This window comes from Myotis yumanensis, unplaced genomic scaffold (genome assembly GCF_028538775.1).
Source record: "Myotis yumanensis isolate MYYU_CA2020_CCGP unplaced genomic scaffold, mMyoYum1.0.hap1 SCAF_11, whole genome shotgun sequence".
Lineage (NCBI taxonomy): Eukaryota > Metazoa > Chordata > Mammalia > Chiroptera > Vespertilionidae > Myotis > Myotis yumanensis.
In genome coordinates this window covers 46,809,438-46,831,800 of record NW_027223762.1, presented here as the reverse complement: position 1 = coordinate 46,831,800, position 22,363 = coordinate 46,809,438, and the positions used below count along the sequence as shown (strand labels likewise).

Here is a 22,363-nt window from a genome sequence, read left to right as displayed (position 1 = left end):
TAAAGGTGCGTTTAGGATAAAATTCATTCTGATCATATAAAAATTAAAGACAGACAACCGCATTAGGAATCTCTGCTATAAGAATGAAATGTTTTACTTCCCACCTTTCATTTCCTCATTGGATTATGAATATAGAAAATCCCCCATAGGAGTTCATGGACAGCCTGTGAATTGCTGTAACTACCCAAACAGAACTGCTTCCTGAACCATCACTGGCAGAACTTTCTATCACCCTCTTCCTAATATAAGCCCTCCTCTCCTGTCATGTTTCTGTTTTTCTATGTTCACTTGATTCCTATCTACCACAGGCCCAATTAGTTGATGTTTCCCTTAATTTCCATTATTCAAATGCAACAGAATGACCACCTACAAAAGTAAATTGACTAATATGAGGAGTTGTATCTTGGGCAATGCCAATAATTGTACATCTAGTTCTTAAAAAAAAAAATAACAAGAAGACAGATGATGAGATGTGGAGGGGTTAACTCTATATACCAATTCTCATAGCAGTTTAAGTAAAGTCCCAGCTCAATTGAGTTTCACCTACGTTCTTATATCTATCTCCCAATGTATTTTCCCCCAAATGTCAAGGTGTGCCAAATAATTTTTATTTTGCAAGATACTGACGCCGTTCTCACCATATATTTGCCAGGCTGAAATCAAGAGTAACCAGAGGAATGGCTAATTACAATGTGCATGAGGTACCAGTTAGAAAGGGATGTAGATGATATAAAGTCAGTGGTTGGAGATGGAGCCACAGATTTGGGTGCCAAGGTATGTTAGTCATTGTGAAAGTGGCTAAGAAAAGTCACTTATATTAAGTGCAAAGGGTGCTCTTAGTACATAAACTTGGGGAAACCTTCCATCATAACCATAATTGTAACTTTTCTTTCATTATTAATAATACTATTTTAGCAATTTTTCATAGCACCAAAGCTCCATAATATAAGGCCTACTAGAATGGAATAAATATTTAAAAGCCATTTTTATTTTTAAAAATGATAAAGATCAAAACCCTTTTCTATGTCTAAGTAAATGCATCTTTTCATTTAATTTATACCTTTGGCACAATTTCTAGGGTGTACCTCCTGACAAATCACCCCGTTCATATCAATGTTCTTTTATTAATTTATATTTATAGTTTGGGATTTTTCTCAACTGAGTGTAAGAGAGAGCTTTCACTGAGTCTGTCGTGGCTTACAAATAACTTTTTAAAAAGTATTGTTTGCAGCAGAAGAGCTAGGCGGAACTTGGAAAAATAAGAAAAAGAACTTCAGTGGTAGGTGGGAAAGTGCAGAAGTCGGGGCGAGAAACACTTGTCTGGGTAAGAATGCAAATGCAAATTAAGAGAGTCCTAGTAACAGGATAGAAAGACGATGGCGCAGTGTACATGGCAGGTCTTTTCTCAGCACATGAAAACCAACCCCTCAGAGCCCACAGGGAAATTCTGTGCCGTTAATTCGGCTCTGCTCCCCTGCACACTAACAGTCCCTGTCCTAATTAAATGTGCTCCTGGAACATATGTTTTATTGTCTGAGCTGTGTGGTTAGATCTCACACCCTTCTGAGTCCTGTCATCTGGGATGGGAAATCCCTCTTGGAGGCTTATATCTGTATCAAGGACTTCCCAGCACAGAGGGTCCCCGAGTACCTTATTGTATTGACAATGAACAGCAGGCACATATATAAGAAGAAACAATGTTGAAACCATTCCTTTGAACTCAGTGTGCTTATAGATTTAGTGGAAAAGAAATATATGTGTAGAAAAAACATTAGCTTAAATCCATTTATGCAGTGTCTTTATATTTCTTTGCAAAGTTTGTATAGTTTTTAAAATTCAACATTTTATTAATTTGTATGAAATCAGATAGTGCCAGCTGATTACTACTACTTTTATTATTACATTAATTTGAATTGGTTTGTCAGGTAAACTGGCTCCCTATAAATTCCTTTGTTCTATATGGAAATAGGTATTGCTCCAGTAATTTTTTTATGGTTTCAATTATGTTTATTAGAATGCTCCAGTTATGTTTGCTAAGAAGGAGAAGGAGGGAAAGAGGAAAGATCCTTAATTCTTTACAATGTCTAAATAAGCTGCTTAACTGGGTAAAGGAAAATATTTAAGATTGTTTTCACTGTTTGGAAATTGGAACTGGTCCCAACATTGTAATAGAATGCATCCATTAGGGTGAAATAACAAATTATTGGTGACATATGTTTTATTTTCTGGAATCTTTGGATTCTGCCTCATAGAAATCTGCAGCTTTTTCAAAGATCTAAAGGGGAATGCGGCAGCAATGGAAAAAGGAAGTTTTACTCTGACTACCTTTAGCCCCAAACACCAGAGCCTTCCATTCCTTGCTAATTCTCAGAGACCCTCAGTTGAAACAGGGCCCCGTGTTTCATAAGTTCCTCATAATTCAGTGCCTCCGTGTAGTTTGGCTTTTCAGTTCTAACAGTTAGAGCAGGATGGACCTAGCAGCTATGTTATGTTCCCCAGGTAACCAAAGGAAAGCAATGGAACTGATCTTGAAAAAGTTCACATGCTTGGGTTTAAATGAAAATTGTTTGGGGGAAAAGTATTAGAACAGTTCTTGTAAACCTCCTCCTTAAAATTAGGCATGGACCCTTCACTACTGTAATTCTGTTCTCTGTCCTTAGAGTCACAATCATTACAAAATAATATAGAGAACAGGATATTATTTCTCTAAGGACAAATGTATTCAACAACATATTGTGGTTGAAAGCTAATTCTAAAGGAAGAGTTTAAGAGAAAAAATCCATATATTGAATCAAGAGGTTAAATATATATCATTAACTGAAAAGTACTGAATAAAAAAATTAAAATGCCACATTTTTAATATTGAAGTCACAACTTTAAGCAGATGGAAGACTGTAGATTAAAAGTGACATTGAATGGATGGGTAGTAGTGATTGAATCTGAAAAACATTGATAATCTTTGAAACACATATCAAGAATGTATAAGCAATGTTCTTAGGCTATCCCCTTCTCTTACCCAAGCATACATGCAAATTACATGAGAAAAACTCTGATCTATTAATTTTCCAATTACTTGAAAGATTCTTCTTCAAATCATTCACTGCATTCACTGATTTTGTCTTGAAATTAACACATATGAACAGTATCAATATTATGAAGTATAGACTTGGGACACAAAGGAAGACAAGGTCTTCTGACCTTTTAAAACTAATTATTTAATGACTATTTCTCTGTCAGTTGCTCTGCTCTTTACTTTTGGGGTTACCCTTCGGTGACTCTAGTATCTTGTCTTGCTTTTTACACTCTCTCCATTATCTTTATCACTTCCAATTCATGTTGCCTTTTTCCATGCTGAAATGAACATGTTTGGACTTCTTTTTCAAGTCCATCAATTTGTTTCCTACATAGTTTATTTGCATTATTTCATTTTTAAACATTTTTCCAACTTTTTTTCATATCAGCACATACATTTCTAATCTTAGTCTTTTCCCAGTTCATAAATTCAGTCCTTTCAAAGCTCTTTATTTTATTTTTCTGTCACCATTTATCCCCCTTATTCCACTTCTCTCCCTCCAGCAATCATCACACTGTTGTCCTATCCAAGAGTTCTGTCTCTTTTTTTCTTTTTTGCTCAATCCCTCCAGCCATCTCCCCCTCCCCACACACATACCCAGAGCTATCTATCTGCTCTCTATAGATGAGTCTATTTCTGTTTTGCTTGTTTCAAAGCTCTTTGAGAGTAAGAATTTTCTAGCGGCCCTTCCAGCAACTATTGTGTCACAAATGTATTTGCTCTTGCTCTGCAGACATTTTCTCTCCTTTAGAATTACTGAGTCTCTTTCTATGACTTGTGCCTTTTATTTCTCCTTGATCATCTTTCCAAATTATAGCCGATCATATAGTTTGGGAGTTCAGAGTAACTGTACCATATTTGTGACTCTCTCTCTTCTAATTGCATAGTCACATGAAAAAAGAAGGAAACTCTTAGCTCTTCTGATGTTTTCTTTTATCTAGCGCTGAAGTCCTATTGCTTCTCTCAGGAGAGTTGAGTCTACCTATAGTTGTAAGCATCGTGGAAAATGGCCTTATTTGTGGACTTATGAGTTTCTCTTTCATGTTATTGATAACTGGCTTCACGTTCCCTTCTCTACCCAGCATGACTATTGTCATCAGGGGTTGATGTTATGTTCCTACTTAATATAGTAATCTGGTCATGCCTGGGGTAAGTGTGGTGAACACTTTTATGTGCTGCCCTGGTCCCCTCCTACTACGACCTTCAAGAAAGGATCTACAGCCTAGTTGTTGGTAGGGCTGTCAAGGCCACAGCTCTACCAATGAAGATCCATATTCAATATCTGAATGGATTGGAGTTATAAAAGTCTGGCCATCTTGGCTCACTCTGGGGCAACTCAGACATACCATTCTAGCTCCATAGCTTCCTATTGGGTTAGCTGAACCTATAATCAGACCCTATGGCATCTGAGCTTCTCCCTTTGCTATCCTTCCCCTCCTTTTCATAGTTGTCCTGAAGGACATTCCCTGATAAATATCCTAAACATTAAACTCTGTCCCTGAATCGATTCCAGGGGAATTTACCATGGAACATTAAGTTATGGAATGACCTCTGGGTAGTTTAGCTGTGTGTGAACTCATTAACAGTTAATTTACAGAAAGCACTTGATATATCTAGCTCTCACCCCTTGCCCCTAAGCTAGCAGTTGGCATTGAAAAATTCTCCAGTGGTTTTGCCCCTTTATTTTTCCTCTGGGTTCTTTTTTTTTGCATATTGTAAACAATGAATTGATTGGCCCTTCCCTCAACCCAGTCTCTCTTCTTTTATACTTTGCAGATATTCTTAAAAGCTTCTGGTTTGAGGATGATACAATTGTCCTCGATTCTCTCTATTGTATTGCTTGCTTTCTCTGTTTTTGCATACCATTGATTATTTACACCAAAGCAAGAGGGAAAGAAAAATCTGTAAGCATGAGCTCAGATGATTATCTCAAAGGAAATGTCCCTGACATATTCTTGATATCAAAATTAATATATCATAGAGGGAAAAAAACACAGAGCACTGGAATTTATTAAAACAAAAATGAACAAATATTACAGTGTTTTTCCCTATACAAACAAATGATAATTGAAGGTGAAATTAAGTTATAGTTATCTTAAAACTACTTTGATTATAAAGATCATATAGATAAGGAAAGAAATGCCAGAAATTTTCTAATTGAGGTTGCTGTACTCAGAGTAGTTATAATTGGAATTAGGAGCATAAATTGAAAAACTATCCAATCTGGATTTTAATCCTGGCTTTTTCATATATTTGCCTCAATATTGGTGGTTTTGCTGTTGTTGTTAATTTTGAGTGGGAGGACAGATAGCTCAATTATATAGAGAAAATGTAATTATTTAGTGTAACATCATTCCCTGAACTGAACACTTGGGTTCATACTATAGCTTTGTCACAACTGGAATGAGGCCTTGAAAAATTATTCAACATTACTGTTACTCAGTGTTCTCATCTGCAAGTACAAAAACAAAACAAAGCACAACAAAACTGGTATCTTACAAACTGGTTGGAAACCAGGTGTTAGGAGAGTCAGCTTAGGAGATGTATATATAAAAAATTAAAAATTATTTTAGTCTTGTAAGCATGGAAGGCATCGTCATTATTATCCTCTTCTTTAATCCAGCTTTATCGATATCCTTTCCTGAAGTTTGTAGAACTTGGGGTCCAGGGATCAAGACTGGTTTTGTTATTATACTAAAACTGATTCACCTGAGTTACTTATCAGGGACAAATATCTAGAATATATCAGTGCCTAGCCTTTGAATTCAAGAATTAATTATTAATACACTTAGGCTATTAAAAGTGAATATTACCTTATATATTTTTCAATACAACTAAAACTTTTTATTATTTATTTAGTGAAGCTTGAGAGGGAGAGAGAAAGAGAGAGAGAGATGAGGGTGACAAGTAGCAACAAAAAGAAGAATGCCTCATTTGTTGTTTGTTTGGTTTTTTTATCTAGTCTGGTCCAGGGACCAAACATCCCAGAAACCATGGCAATAAAAACTGTCAAAGGGTATGTCATAGAATATTTTCATCCTGCTAAAAAAATCTTTAAAATGTGTGGTGACAAAAGTATAAAAAATTTGTTGTTGTAAATGTCCTCATGCATTTTCAAGGTTATTAATTCTAATGTTCAGATCACTGAAGAAGACTTCTAGAAAATCATTTTCTAGAACTGTGAAACCTGTGGCTAAACTATTAAACCTATCATCATATATATATATATATATATATATATATATATATATATATATAATTGATTTTTTACAGAGAAGAAGGGAGAGGGATAGAGAGTCAGAAACATAGATGAGAGAGAAACATCGATCAGCTGCTTCCTGCGAGACCCCCACTGGGGATGTGCCTGCAACCAAGGTACATGCCCTTGACTGGAATTGAACCTTGGACTCTTGAGTCCGCAGGCCAATGCTCTATCCACTGAGCCAAACTGGTTAGGGCTAAAACTATCATCTTTAATATAAGGTACACTTATTACTTGTGCTATCTATACAGGAATATGTTCCAAGATCCTCAGTGGATGCTTGAAACTGGAAAGTATCAAACTTGATATATACTATGTTTTTTTTTTTTTTCTATACATACATACCTATGATAAAGTTTAATTTTTAAATTAGGAACAATAGGAGATGAACAAGAATAGTGATAGTGAAAAAATGTTCTATAATTAGAATAATAAATTGGTCTAAATTATAAAACAATGATAACAATATACTATGATAAAAGTTATGTGAATGTGGTCTCTTGCTCTCTCTCAAATCTCATAGTACTGAACTCACCCTTCTTCTTATGATAATGTGACATGATGTGATGCCTGTATGATGAGGTGAAGTGAGGTGAGTCATTATTAAGTAAAATGAGGGTAACTGGAACACAAGCACTGCTACACCCACCAGTCGATCTGATAAACACGGTGGTTACTAAGTGACTGATGGGCAGAGAGCCTATAATGCATGAAGACGCTAGAAGAGATGGATCAGGACAGTCTGAGATTTTATCACATGAGTTTAAATGGCAAAAGGGTTAATATTTGTGATTTTTATTTATTTATAAAATTTTCCACTTATTATGTTTGGACTGCATTTGATTGCATGGAACTAAAACTATGAAAAGTGAGTCAGTGGGTCAGGGGGGCTGCTGTACCTAATGTGTTGGTGACTGTAGATTTTTCAGTCTAGCTCAGCACTGGCTCTAGCACACATGAATTCTAGAGATGAATGTAATAAGTAAAAAGAAAATTACAGTTGAGAGGCTTTGTATCTTGTCCCTTGTTTGTATCTTCTTCCTATTACCTTCTTAAAATAAAATTTCTGAGTTTCAGTTTTTTCAACTGCTGATTGGTGTTCCTTGTATCCTTAGTACTATTGTGCCATAATATACACCAGTAGACGAGGTATATAATAGTAAAAACTTTATAATAATAACAGTATTAGGAGTCATGGCTGAGAAGCCTAAAAGTTCATGGAGAAAGGTGCGGGGGGGGGTGGGGGGGGGGACGACGACATATGTAGGATAAGCTTCTTTATGGCCTCCCAGCTCCATTTTAGATCCCCTGATTTAAGTGACTCTACCTTGGCACTTTCCATTTATATTACCAACTAGAGGCCCAGTGCACAAAATTTGTGCACGGGTAGGGTACCTAGGCCTGGCTGGCGATCAGGGCTGATCTGTGGGGCAACTAGCGGAGCAATTGGGGGGCCCCCACTGGCACCCGCCTTGGCCAGCCTGGCACCGCCCACTCACAGGCCCTGCCCCCTGCCACTGCCAGCAGTCGCCTCCCTCTGCAAGGCAACCAGCGGGGCAATCAGGGAGCCCCCAATGGCACCCACCTTGGCTTGCCTGCAGGCTGGGGGCAGCTCCTGTGTTGAGTGTCTGCCCCCTGGTGATCAGTGTGCATCATAGCGACCTGTTGTTCCACTGTTCGGTCTATTTGCATGTTAGGCTTTTATTATATAGGATATCTTCTTCTTTCATAGCAGTTTTATTTCATGTTTGTGAAATAAAATGATGCAGAATAATCAAAATGGGATAAGCAAATGTAGCATTTATTTTTCAAATTAAATTCTCTCATAAGCGCCCAGTCAGTGTGGTTCAGTGATTAAGCATTGACCCCTAAACCAGAAGATCATGGTTCTATTCCAAGTCAGGGCACATGCCTGGGTTGTAGTTTCGATCCCCCATAGGGGGTGTGCAGGAGGCAGCTGATAGATGATTCTCTTTCATCATTGATGTTTCTATCTCTCTTTCCCTCTCCCTTCCTCTCTCTGAAATCAATAAAAACATGTTTTTAAAAATTCCCCCATAATCCATTTCATTGTACATATATGATACTGTCACTGACCATATTGATGTCTAGTCCATATATGGTTGGGGGTTTTTAATCCCAGAAGACCCTAAGTAACTCTTCAGAGTTTGTTCTCTCATTAAGATGGAGAACTCCTTATTGGAGACTTGGCTGTGGTGAGGAAAGATGTGAGAAGGCAAGTGACATTTGACATGAATGTGCCTCAAAGAAGGAATGCTCTATCTCTCTGAAGAGAGACTCACGGGCCTGCCTCATGCAGAGAGAGCTCTAGAGTCCTTTAACACTAGTAAGTCTATGGCTAATGATATCAGCTCCACATGTTGGCCAGTTTCTTCCAGGACACTGATTCTGTAGGAGGTAGGGGACTGCTAATCCAGTGTTTCAAGTTTCAGATTGAATGTTTTATCAATTCATTTTTATTCATTGGTATTGTTTCACCTATAATTTCAAGTCAAGGTAATTTCAGGAATTAGATTTGGAGTGCCTTTCAAATAAGTGTTACTGACACCTCTGAAAGTTTTGGATGCCTTTAAGGATCTCACTCACTTTCTGTAAAACTAAACTTCCCATTTACTGTTAGCTGGTCTTGTCTTCAAATGGGCATTATTCCCCCTTTACACTGTAACCTGAACATGTGGTAAATTAAGGAGTTATTTCTGTCCATTTAATTCATTTTGGGGATGATTACTTACATGGTGAAAAAGATATTCTCTTGAGATTTCTTTACCGGAAAGACCTATAATGTTCGATATGTCATCACGGCTCTGTTTCAGAAAAGATCTCATTACTTTTCTTCCCTCTTATGAATGATACATTCAAGTCTACAAAGATGATGGGGCCCTGGCTAGTGTGGCTCAGTCAGTCAGTTGGTTGAGCCACACCATCCAGGGCACTGAAAGACCATAAGTTCGATTCCAAGTCGGGGAACATGTTGTGGGTTCTGGGTTCGATCTGGGTTGGGGCACAGGCAGGAGGCAACCGACCCATATTTCTTTCTCATGTGGATGCTTCTTTTTCTCCTCTTCATTCCTCTCTCTCTAAATAATCAGTAAAAATATATATTTAAAAAAGATGATAGGAAATGAATAACTAAAATTGTGATTAAAAGTTAAAAATGAAAAAATCACTATATTTGTGAGTTACAAGTATTAGATACCTTTAGTTATGTGAAAAAAGCATTAAGTCCATTTTTTATGTCCCTAGTAAGTCCATACATAGTTAAAATATATATATATATATTAGAGGCCAGGTGCACGAGATTCGTGCACTGGGGGGGGGGGGGGGGGGGGAGGGATCCCTCAGCCCAGCCTGCGCCTTCTCCTAGTCCAGGAGCCCTCAGGAGATGTCCGACTGAGGGCTTAGGCCAGCTGTGGGCAAACTATGGCCCGTGGGCCGGATCCAGCCTGTTTGAAATGAATAAAACTAAAAAAAAAAAAAAGACCGTACCCTTTTATGTAATGATGTTTACTTTGAATTTATATTAGTTCACACAAACACTCCATCCATGCTTTTGTTCCGGCCCTCCGGTCCAGTTTAAGAACCCATTGTGGCCCTCGAGTCAAAAAGTTTGCCCACCCCTGGCTTAGGCCCACTCCCCAGGACATCCTTAGCACTGCCATCCTTAGCGCTGCCATAGAGGCAGGAGAGGGTCCCACTGCGTTCACCAGCTGTGAGCCCGGCTTCTGGGTTTCTGGCTGAGTGGTGCTCCTGCTGTGGAAATGCACTGACCATCAGGGGGCAGCTCCTGCATTGAGCATCTGCCCCTGGTGTTCAGTGCACATTATAGTGACTGGTCATTCCGCCATTCAGTCGGTTTGCATATTACCCTTTTATTATATAGGATATATATACAACATATTTTTAAATAATAAATGTCTCCTAAATCTTGAAATTCTTGGGGGTAACACAAACTAATGAAAACTATTTGTCTAATGGAAAAACTGTATATGAAAATATTGGACTAAGTCAGTGGTTCTCAACCTTCCTAATGCCGCGACCCTTTAATACAGTTCCTCATGTTGTGGTGACCCCCAATTTCATTGTTACAAATTGAACATAATTAAAGCATAGTGATTAATCACAAAAACAATATATAATTATGTATGTGTTTTTCCAATGGTCTTAGGCGACCACTGTGAAAGGGTTGTTTGACCCCCAAAGGGATCGCGACCCACAGGCTGAGAACCGCATCAATGTAAAAGCAATTATCTCAAGCTGGGCAAGGTGCCCCAGTGCGTAAGCTACCTCTAAGATACCTATAGCATGGCTTTCTCAAAAACAAGCCATGACACGATAAGATCTAAATTTCATGTACCTTTAATTTGGTCAATTTTGAAGTGCTGGCAACTTACTTTAAAGTAAAAATGTGTTCATTTTTATCTCCATTTTTTTAAATTCTCAACATATATGCACTTTTACTAAAAAAAAAACTATAATATATATGGTATGTTATATAACATATCTTTAATTTTTATTTATATATATAGATACATATATATCTTTTGAATATATATATACATATATATATATATATAGAGAGAGAGAGAGAGAGAGAGGTGGGAAAAGCAGGTTTACAGTCATGAGTGACATTCTTTTGAGTTAAAAAAGCTATTGTAGTAATCATAACCTACATGTCTTCTTCCACTCGAACAACTATAAACCTATTTTTTTGCCCATTCCTATATATTATAGATATATAGGAAGATATGGATGTATTTCATATTTTTATTGAATATATTTTTTCTAGTGCCTTGTAATCTTTACTAATTTTAATGTTAAGTATAAAGGTTGAGTAATCAACAGTAAATTTGGGGTTTGGCAGATTTACCCACTTTTTAAACATCTATTTTCAAATAATGAGTGGTTTAAAATTCCTCATATCTACATGTGGAAAATAAAAAGGAACAGGGTAGCCACATCATTCTATCCCAGCTGGCTGTGGTAACACATTCATGCCTCATGAGTCAGGATGATGTTTAATGGTGGTGGTAATATAGTGAGGAGACAGTTGTCATTGTGCTATTCTTTTCATGGGACCCACAGGACGAGGTTGCATACACATTCATGCAGAGGAATTGTTTATATCACCCAGCATCTAAATATAAATTAGAATGCCTTAACTACATGGCAGAACAGAAACCTGTTACATTAAAAAAAAAATAGACACAAAAAACTTGGATCATTAGCCTACTAGCTGATGAAGTCTGAATGGCAACTTCCCCAATTATCCCACAGTACAAGTTAATTCACCTTAATATGAAACTGACCTTGACAGTAGTTCTTTTCTATTTCCTTAATTTGATTGGACACATCTTTGTCTTGTAGAGCTTTAGCAAGTATAAACCATGATCTGTGGATATTCCTAGCAGATTTAGGCACAGGCAGCAAAGACATTAAAAGCTTTTTAAAAAAAACAAAGAAAATAGAGTAGACTGAGAAAAATAATGCAGGGAGAGAGGCATAAATTGTGTCATGTCATACTTAGTATTCTTGATATTTATCCCAACTGCTGAGCTGGCTTGTCTCTGTCTTAGATATTTGCAAAGCTACCAACAGGAGCCCAGTTTCATTACTAAACAAGTAAAACTCAATGAAGATATAATTTATACTCAAAATGCTTATTATGGCCCCTGGCTATGGTCAATAACTTGAAGTAGATTCTCTGTGAAACTGTTAGATTCGCTCTCGGCAAATAAATATCAGGTGGCAGTGGCTTTATGTCTGTACTCAGCTGTATTTTATTTTTCTCCTCCTCCTTTGCTTCCTTCTTCACTTCCTCCACCTCCTTTTTTTTGTTTCCTTTCCCTTCCTTTTCTCCTTCTCTTTTTCTTAAAATTCTGCTTTGGGATGCTTTGGGGATGTTTCTTCCTAAGTATTTATCAGTCAGGTATATTCACAGAAAGTTTATTGATAAGGGGCAGGAAGGAGCTTTTAGGTTCTACCTTTGAAAACATTATTCCAAATCCCTCCCCAGTGTCCACACCATTGACATTTCTTCAAAGTATACAGCACAGATTAGGCTGGTCTTTGACAAAATTAAATAATAGAGAAATTTGTGATTGGCCTTTGACAACCTTTCTATACCGAATATCATCATTTTTAAGTAAATTATGTTCTCATGACATATGCCATATTGTGAACAATAATTTCTGTTTAGTTACAATCCTGAATCCAGGTATTTATGTTACTGAACAAAAGGCAAGCTACCTTCATCAGTTCAGTTTTATGTATCTAATGACAGATTATCACGGCCAATTAGTCAGTGATGGAAACACGGATGCTAAGGAGAGCTTTAATTTCAAAAGAGCTGATGTTTCATTCCAGTTTTGACACTAGCAAGGAAAGTGACCTTGTTTATTTTAACCTTTCTGAATCTCAATGTCTTTGTCAGTAAAATGGAAATAATACTGATACCTACCACATGTGATAATTAAATGTCTATAAAACATTTACTTGGAGCTTTTTTTTTTAGCACATATTCAATACATAGGAAAGTAAAATATTTGAAAATGGAACATAAATAATTATCTAGTATAGCGTAGTGCCTGACGACCAAAATAATAACTGCTATATTTTTACTTTGGAAATCTCTTTAACACTTTACACATTTTACAAATAATGCTCAAAAAGTCAATAAAACTCTCAGTCTATCTCAGCCTTAAATAATCTAAGTAATAACTTGGAAGAAAGAATTTTTTTTTAATTTTACCCATCCCCACACACCCTCCCCTTTGTGAACAATCAGCTTATCCTCTTTATATAGAGGTCTGTTCCTGTTTTGTCTTATTTATTCACTTGTTTGGGTTTCTTTGTGTGTTTTTTTAGATTCCATATATAAGTAAAATCATAACGTATTTTTCTTTGTCTGACTTATTTCACTTAAAATAATGCCCTCTAGGTCCATCCATGTTGTCACAAGATTGCATTATTTTTTGTTGACAAGAAATATTCCATTGTATATGTGCACCACATCTTTTCCTATTCATATATCAAAGGAAAACTACATTGCTTCCATATCCTGGCTATTATATGTAATGCTGCAATGAACATAATGATACATATATCTTTTCAAATTAATATTGTATTATTTTCTCAGATAAATATCCAAATGTCAGCTTTATTTTTATTTATTTATTTTAGATTTTAAATTGATTTTTAGAGAGAGAGAGGAAGAGAGAGAGAAGCATCAATGTGAGAGTGAAACATCGATTGGCTGCCTCCTGCAGGCACCCTGACCAGGTATCTAGCCCAAAACATGGGGTGTGTGCCCCAGTATGAATTGAAACCTTAACCTTCTGGTGCATGGGACAATGTTCCAACCAACTGAGCCACACAGGCCAGGTCATGGCAACTTTATTTTATTTTTTTGAGGAATTTCTATACTGTTTTCTATACTGGTTATATAAACTTGCAATCCTGCCTACAGCATATGACATTTCTCTTTTCTTCACATTCTCTTCTGAAATTATTTGTTGATTTTTTAAATTTTTATTTTTCATGAAAGCCATTAACTGGTATGATGTAGTATCTCATTGTGCTTTTAATTTGCATTTCCCTAATAAGCAGTGATGTTGAGCATCTTTTTATATATCTGTTGGCAATATGTATGTCCTTTTAGGAGAAATGTCAATTTAGGTCCACTGACTTAAATAATCCAAATAATGAAATGAAAGACTAATAACTTTTACCAGACTTGAGAGAAGTATATTGACCTTTGGAAAACCTGAACAATTGAATAATGTGCACTTCTTAATAAAGTTAGTGAATAATACATTAAATTATACTCATGTTTTGTGAAATTCAATAAGTCATCCCCTCTAACTAATTTCCCTAGTAATAAATCCATTAGAAAGCAGTGATACACATTAAAAACAGCTATGACAAATTACTCATGTTCTTGGCCCTAAGCCACACTTCAAACTTTTGTGTTCTTTTTCATAATCTTTGGATAGTAAACATGGGTTGTTTAGTATATAACAAACTGAAAGCTTCCCTTTGCAATATTTTTAGGCATAAAATTAAAATTACTCAAGAGAAAAGCAATAAATTTATTTTTATTGATAGTTTTAGGCTTCTCTCTCTCTCTCTCTCTCTCTCTCACACACACACACACACACACACACACACACACACACTTCAGAATATGAAGCAAAAATCCCTCTTTCTCACACTTTCTAGCATCCACTGATTTGCTCTGCTGTTAAAATTATACCTTTCATGGTAGAGAGATACATTAAAGAACAATGAAGTAACATATATGGGGAAACCAGAGAATGCTTTAAAGGAGAATTTAGCTGTGAACACACCCTGTAGATCTGAAACATATGGGAAGCAGAAGGGCTCCTGAACTTGTTTCCAGAACATACACAGAGTTAAGATTTCCAGATAAAAATGTGTGAACCTTGTTTCTCACCTTTATTCTCATTTGTAAACTAGAAGCAAGTATCTTAATCATAGTAGAAAATACTGTGCGTAGTCATATATATAATTGTGATGCTCAAAACAACTGAAAAGGATAAAATGAGGCATATTATAGAGATTTTGATAATTCACTGCCTTTTCTGGAGGTAAAATGACTAGTAGATTCCAAAACTTATGGAACAATTAAATACTCTAATGAATAAGAACTGTCAAAATGTGATATTAGAACTTTTTTGGAAGATGACTATATATGACAGGTATATCTCTGTGATTACTTATGTTGCTGCAATTTGAATTTTAACCATGATATTTCAGGATGTTTGAGATCGTTGATGACCATTCTGGGTTGCTTTCTTTCACAACACCTATATTACCCTAAAGGAGAAGTCACAGATTTTCACTTACTAATGAAAGAGTCCAATTCTGAAAAAGCCCTCAGGGTCACACCATGCTGGCAGTCATTTACTTGATATCTACAAGGCCATAGTTTTGGCAACCAGGTTTGCATAGAGATATTTTGGAAGCTTTGTGTAACTAATATTGTGCTATCAGTGGAGGAGAATGTATCCTCCCCTTTATGATCAAGGTTGGGTAAGTCGATCCTTACCTAAAACGTTGTAGCACTTCACCAGTAAAGCCAGCAATCCAAGGTAGGCCAAGGGGGTGTTGGGTCAGACAACTTTTATCAAACATAGAAAAAGTTTGAAAGAACCAGCTCGAATTATGAAGAAAATTTATGCTAAGTAAAGCTAGGAAGGCTTGTGTCTGTCATTCCTTCAGAAGGGCCTTTTGTACTTGCACTCTATATAGTTCTGAGTTTGCACTATCCTGGACCTAATTGATTGGTTTTGTCTTCCTGGCAGGAGTTGTCTAGACAGTTAAGACACCCACCTCTGCATTACAAGCATTTATTTGTATGGAGGATATGAACGTACTGTCCTTCCCTCACCCTTAACCGTAAGAGTGCTTCGTATCTGCTTTCAGTGAATGTCTTGCTGACTCATTGGGTGAGGCCACTGGAGAATCAGGAGCTCAGTCAGTTGTGTGGGCTGTGAAGAGGAATGAACTGAGGACTGTTCTTTATTTTTCATTACTTATCTTGTTCTCTAGATTAAATCAATGCTCTTTGTGTTTAAATAGATTTTCAGAGAGAGAGGAAGGGAGAAGGAAAGAGAGATAAACATCGATGTGAGAGGGCAACATCAATCACTGCCTCCTGCATTACCCTTAAGGGGATACAACTCGAAACCCAGGCCTGTGCCCTGACTAAGAATTGAACTGGTAACTTTTTGGAGCATGGGACGATGCCCAACCAATAGAGCCAAACCACTCTGGGCTAAATCAATCTTCTTAGGCCATGGCTTAGCGCTGGATCCCTCGCAGCATACCTTGAAAATGAAAAGCCAAATAAATAACTAAATAAATAAGTAGGAAAAAAAAAGAAGAAAAACAAAGGAGATTTAGAGACACAAATATGTTTTTTGATCGGAAACACCTGTTTGCAAGGAAAATCAAACATGACATGAAGACAGATATGAAAAATATCAGTACAATTTTCAAGTATAACAATGTTAGCACATTAAAAAAAAATAATTTTACCACAATTCTCCTTCTCATAATAATGCACAATAGAATCTCTTTTTAGCTATAAGAGAGAAGCCTAGGTTTGGAAAGGTTTTATATGGCATTACTATCAGGATTTCTTGGAGCATTTAATCTACCTGTTATGCCCAGATTTCAAGATTCCCAAGAAACCACATCAGGGAGCCAGCCAATCTGATGCAAAAGCATAAGAATCTGTATTTCAAGCTCGCTTGAGCTCTCCATCCACCAGACCCACCGACACATCGGCTAGCCAAGTGACCAAGAGAGCCAGAACCCCGCCTAGAGACCAGTTATATAGGGGGGGTCGGAGTAAGGGGAGGAGAAAGGACTGTGCTCTGCCAATTGGCCAGGCACAAGTCGATGTCTTGTTCCTGGGTGCGGTTAGCAGAGTCTTGGACTTCCGGGAAGAAGCTCCGTGCCAAACACGTGGCCAAGGTAAGATGGAAGACGTAGCCCTTACCCTGGGGCAAGATGGCCCTTACCCTGGGGGAAGGTGGAGGGCCTAGCCCTCGCCCTTTCACTACCTTGATTCCATTGTGAGTGAATCTAATTGTCACAAATACATAGGCCCAAGGACATGAGTGGGAAAACACTTTGTCTTAACTCTGAAGACACACTTCTTAACATGCAGTTTGTAACTTGCAGAATTTCATATTTCATGCTCTGTCATGGTTGCCTTATAACTCTAAACCCAGATGTCAATCTTCTGGTGAAGAAAACATCTCAAGTTTACCAATTGCTTAGAGATGACATTTAATATATATGAACTTTTTTTATTTCTGAGGATTTTTCCTCAAAATAATAGATTTGTATTAGCCCAAAACTCAGTAGCTTAAACAACAAACATTTATTGTCTCACATAATTTCTGAGGCTCAGAAATCTGAGGGCTACTATGCTCTGTGGTTCTGGCTCAATAACTCTCCTGAGATTATAGTCAGGGCTACTGTGGTCTCTAAAGGTTTAACAGGAGTTAGAGGATGGGCTCCAAGACCACACATATGCATTTTTATAGGAGACATCGGTTTTTGACACATGGATCTTTCTATTAGGTTATCTATAATGTTACTTCCCCCAGGACAAGCAATGAGAGGGGAAGAGAACAATCGGGATGGAAGCTACAGTTTTCCTATGACTTAATCTCACACACAATCTACCATCATTTTTGTAATATTCTATTGGTCACACAGACCAATCCTATATAATAAAAGGCTGATATGCAAATTGACTGAACAGCAGAACGACCAGTCACAATGACGCACACTGACCACCAGCGGGCAGATGCTCAACTCAGGAGCTGCCCCCTGGTGGTCAGTGCACTCCCACAGGGGAAGCGCCACTCAGTCAGAAGCCTGAGCCAGGCTCAAAGCTGGCGAGTGCAGTGGCAGTGGTAGGAGCCTCTCCCGCCTCCGCAACAGCACTAAGGATGTCTGACTGCTGGCTTAGGCCCACTCCCTGTGTGTTGGACATCCCCCGAGGGCTCCCGGACTGTAAGAGGGCAGAGGATGGGTTGTGGGACCCCTCCCCCCTCAAGTGCATGAATTTTGTGCACTGGGCTTCTAGTTCTAGTATAATGTGGACGGATATCCATACAGGCGAATATAAAACAATAATGAGGATCATTGTGGGCCATCTTGGATATTAGCTGCAATATAATTTATTAGTTTATGGGTTCTTATTATGTTTATATTTATTAATTTAAATGAATAATTTGATTAGTTTATTCAATGTGTATTTGTTAAGTGCATAACATGGGCTATAGCAGTGGTCAGCAAACTGCGGCTCTCGAGCCACATGTGGCTCTTTGGCCCCTTGAGTGTGGCTCTTACACAAAATACCATGTGCAGGCGCACATGTACTGTGCGATTGAAACTTTGTGGCCCATGCATAGAAGTCGGTATTTTGTGGAAGAGCCACACTCAAAGGGCCAAAGATTCGCATGTGGCTCGCGAGCCGCAGTTTGCAGACCAGGGGGCTATAGGAACTTAAATGACAGTCATATAGCAGGAGATGCAAAAGGAAGTGAGAAAGGTTAGAGCTGGCTTGGGCTTTGAGAGCAATAGGGCTTGGGTGGGCATCCATAGAAGACAAACATCTGTGTACATGACATGTAAAGTGAGGAGAAGAGTCAAATAACAATATTGGGAAGGTAAGAAACCATGCATATCATGTTAGTTTTTCACTATATTTAGAGGACAATAAAAGATTAAGTGTAGGAAGGGGAGAAAGATGGATTTGTGCATAAAGAAACTATAGAAATCTTCAGAAAACCAGTGGCAGAACCAAAAATAATCCCAGAACCACTCACAATTATAATCCTTGGCTTTGCATAATTCTTTGGAGCTCTCTGAGATATACAAAAAGAAAAGATGAGTAAATATCTTTGAACTCAAAGGAATACAAGCCTCTCCAGGAAAAAAAAAAAAAAAACAACAACAAAAAACAGTGATGCAAACACCTTGCAAGTATTTAATGCCTGATTTTCCATTTATCATCCTGATAACCTTCAACTACTTTGCTCTTATACTTTTAGGTAATACTAAATCAACTCCCAGAGGACCCTATTAATAGCTCCAAATCTTTCCAAGAATGACCTGACAAGACCCCTTTGTCATTTCACATTTCTTTCTACATCCCACATTTCACTTGTAGGATGAGAGAAATCCATAAAAAGTGAGTTTAGAGAATTGATTTCTCATGAAGGAAATCTATCTTTCTTACTTCTAATGGAATCACCATTTTACTTACCTCTGGGATGCTGAAAGCAGAACCTTTTGCTTTCATTACACAAAAAGACTTACCACATTAAGAGCAAGGGGAAGATATAATAAACTAATGACCCAGTGCACAGATTCGTGCACATTGAAATGAAATTAATTAGAAGATGGCCAGTGGGGTGGGACTGAAAGAGATGGGCCGGGCAATCCCTGGAGCCAACCTCCCATGGTCTCTCCCCAGCATCTGCGGAGTGAGCTGGATCCCTCTGGCAGGTGGGGTCTCTCGGCCTGGCCTGCAGGGACTGGGCTAAAACCAGCTGTCTGACACCCCCGAGGGGTCCCAGAGTTGGAAAGGGCATTCTGCAAAGTTGCTGTCATACAGAGTGTGGAACACAAGCACAAGTGTGCAGTAAACCAGATATGGGACCGACAGTGCCCCAGCAACAACATAACCTACTGAGGAAGGTGGAATCGTGCAGCCTCGTGAGGAAACGGGCTCCCTCCTCTCTGGTTTCAGGGTGTGTTACCAGAGAACTGCCACTGTCAAGTCACTGCAGCTCAGCAGATCTTGTGTTGAGCATCTGCCCCCTGGTGGTCAGTGCACATCATAGCGACTGGTCAGAAAGTTGGACACTTAGCATATTAGCCTTTTTTATATGTAGATGAGACAATAATATCCACTTCCCCAAGCTTTTTTTTCTCTGCTTCTCTTCATTGTTTACCCAATAGGCCTAATATGAAATTCTTATATTTCTTCCCTCATTATCATGTCATTGTTAATAATGCTTAAGTATAATCTTTATCTCTCTAATTTTCAATTATCTCTAAGAACACTATTTATTAATGTATTTCTTTATTAGGTTATGTCACTTTGAAATAAATAACAATGAAGGCAATTTAGCATTACCACATAAAGGCATATAGTATTTGGGGGGGAACAAGAAATTGAATGTGGGTTAATAACTAGAATTCTACGAATGCAATTGACTTGCATCTATAGAGAAAATAATTTAGTTATGTAAGTTCCCTATTGAAGATCAGTTTTATTTTAAGCAGTACTTACACATATATATGCATATAGATAACCCAAACATATATGAAATATATGATCCCGTGTGTGTGTATACATACATACCTATACACATATTTTTATCTATTTACACACAGCCAAATATGTGTGTGTGAGCAATTCCTTCCTTTTTTAAATCACTGGAATCAGAAATGTTACTAGCTTGAAATGAAATTTCTATTATGCACAATGATTTTTCAAATCATATAAACTAGAAATGATGCTCTCATATTTTTTCAATGTAGAGGTTTAACATGTTCATATCTTTATGTCTTTCTTAAATCATAAACACACACACGGGATATACCAGAATGAATATATACATCTATTTTACTGGTATGTAGGCAATAAATACTATAGTAATTTGTTTTCATGGACTTTGAGGACTTCCTATTAGGAAAATGGATAGTGGAGTAACTGACACACTTTTGCTGCTTATTTAATGTCCTTCCATGGAAATTATTCATGTGCTACCCAACATGTCCTACTCAACCAGGTCCAGAATGCTGCAAAAACATTTCTGCCTGCTGATTTCTATTCCCTGAAGATGCATCTGCAAGACATGCTAGACAATAGAAATGTTTTTGAAAAGTCAGCATAATGTTATGTATTGACTTGAAGAAGGTGGATGTCATGAACTACATCACAGTAAAAAACAGTATTGACAACAGAATACCTTGTCGCCATATCCCATTGTCTGAAATACCTGCTCCAAAAATCTGTGCTAAGTATAATACTGAATCAGAAGTGTTAGCATACTATTCAGGAAACTGGAAACATGGAGAGTGACTTCAGTGTTGCCACTTAAATCAAACGTTGACCAGGAGTTACAGAGGTAGCCTGGATCATCTGATGATGTCTGTGACTTGGATAGAAAAGAGATAGCCACCCTTCCTTGTTAAAACCTTTCTTCTAATACAAAAATTGGCTCTTGATACTTAATTAAAAACTATTGAGTTTATTGGGGTGACATTGGTTAATGAAAGTATGTAGATTTCAGGTATGCAAATCAACACACATCATCTGTATATTGTATGGTGTGTTATCACTCAAAGGCAGGTCTCCTTCCATCATCTTTTATACTCCTTTATCCTCTTCTAATTTCCCTTACTCTCTTTCCTCTGGTAATCACCATATTGTCTGTGTCTATGTGGTATTTTTTTCCTAATCAATTTTTGTTTTAATCTTCCAAATTAGTGCTTATTTGTGTCAAAATTTATGACCTACTTTTGTCCTAAAGTAGGAGGATTTAAAAAATGCCTCTTTCCATGTCTTGAATGTCACAGCATATAGAAAATCATGTCATTCTGATCTGTCCACTTTGACATTGTCCTGAATGAATTTAATGTGACTCCTGCTCGTCTTGCTCTGCACAAGCCCCAAGCCCTTTCCACATCCCACCACCCTTTGCCCCTTTCTTCTTGTTCTCATGTTTTGGTTCTTTTATTATTTCTCACTAATTCCTCCAGATATAGGGCTCTTATTTGAACTTTCATGATTCTCTTATGACTAAGGTTCTGCCCCTGAACTCTGACTACTGTGGCTTCATTTTCTTTGATGTCCAACATCCCTGAGGTTATGTATAGACAAATAAATAATTCAGTTCTTTACCTGCCAGTAAGCATTCTTTATCCTTGGCTTTCAATCCTTTACATTAGCATATGGTGGTGTTAATTGCCTTACCGATTTCTAGATTGCCCTTATTTCCACTGTATTACAGCGTGCAATACCACATACAGCATGCAATGCTGGGGTTCTTGTCCCAGCATCAAGAAGGGTTTAGGAATCTGGAAAAGGCGCTGTGCGTAGATGACATAGAAATCCAGAGACTAATAAAGAGTCCAGAGACGAGTTATAATTTTGAAAGGCATTGGGGGTCAGAGGACCTTCAGCTAAAGGATCTGAGGAGTCCCTCCTTGCTCTTTTATTAATACAATTTGTCCTAAGGCAAGGTGGAGATAACACACTTCAAAGGGTAAGGTTTCAAAGGATACAGAGGCATTGTCAGTTTGGGGAATAGCCTATGGCTGTTCAGGTGTTTGGCCAGTAGGAGGCAATAACATGTAGATTAAGATGCCCTTTAACTGTCTGGCAGCCACAATCAGTTTCCTATTTAGGTTTGGGGAAATGCCTTTAGCCATTCCCAACAAATGACTAC

The 22,363-nt window shown here is 37.6% G+C and overlaps 1 protein-coding gene across 8 annotated transcripts in view; it reads left to right on the top strand.

Annotated features, from left to right (window-relative positions):
- LRRTM4 (leucine rich repeat transmembrane neuronal 4) overlaps positions 1 to 22,363 on the top strand; it is a 932,627-nt gene that overhangs the window by 584,310 nt on the left and 325,954 nt on the right. The window lies entirely within an intron of this gene.